This window comes from Buceros rhinoceros, unplaced genomic scaffold, assembly GCF_000710305.1.
Source record: "Buceros rhinoceros silvestris isolate BGI_N320 unplaced genomic scaffold, ASM71030v1 scaffold10623, whole genome shotgun sequence".
Lineage (NCBI taxonomy): Eukaryota > Metazoa > Chordata > Aves > Bucerotiformes > Bucerotidae > Buceros > Buceros rhinoceros.
Genome location: NW_010405387.1, coordinates 39,968 through 40,546, shown reverse-complemented (window position 1 = coordinate 40,546; position 579 = coordinate 39,968). Strand labels below are relative to the sequence as shown.

At 58.4% G+C, this 579-nt stretch overlaps 1 protein-coding gene across 1 annotated transcript in view; it reads left to right on the top strand.

The window, feature by feature from the left end:
• The window catches only part of SLC15A2 (solute carrier family 15 (oligopeptide transporter), member 2), a 35,772-nt gene that overhangs the window by 12,999 nt on the left and 22,194 nt on the right, over nt 1–579 (top strand). The window lies entirely within an intron of this gene.

The window sequence follows — 579 nt, the reverse complement described above, 5'->3', positions numbered from 1 at the left end:
ATTCCTGCTTGTATTTCAAAGCTAGCCTGAATGGGGGGATTGAAATATGAAAGGTGGAAGGGCCTATCCGGTCGCCTCACCTCCCCACTGGCAGGGAAGGATGAGTCCCTGGTCTTGCCTGCAGGGAGCCTGTGGATGGGAACGGATCTCTGCCGTCCAGTGCCGCTGTCCGGCCGGAAAACTGAGCAGGGCTGGCTTTGAAGCCCTACCTTCTCCCTCCTTCTCCCACCTTCTCCACCTTCTCCCTCCCACAGGGTGCTGCCCGCTTCTGGAGGGCTCTGTCCTGGCACTCTGGCATGTCAGCGGGGGTCTGCTGGCCAGATTGCAGCCGTGAGCAGCTTGCCTTGGAGACAAAGCACAGGCCTTTGCCCCACTTAAGCCCTACTTTACATTCCAGCCAGCTTGCACAACCCCTCTTAGTTCCTGTGTCTTGCTGCACGCACTTCATTGTGGGGCCGTGCCTAGGAGCCAAGGGGATTGGCATGCCCCAAATACAGACACGGCGGCAGAGCAGCAGCCCACGGGCGATGGGGATGGGGATGGGGACGAGGTAGCCTTCACAGTTAGTAGTAATTTTTT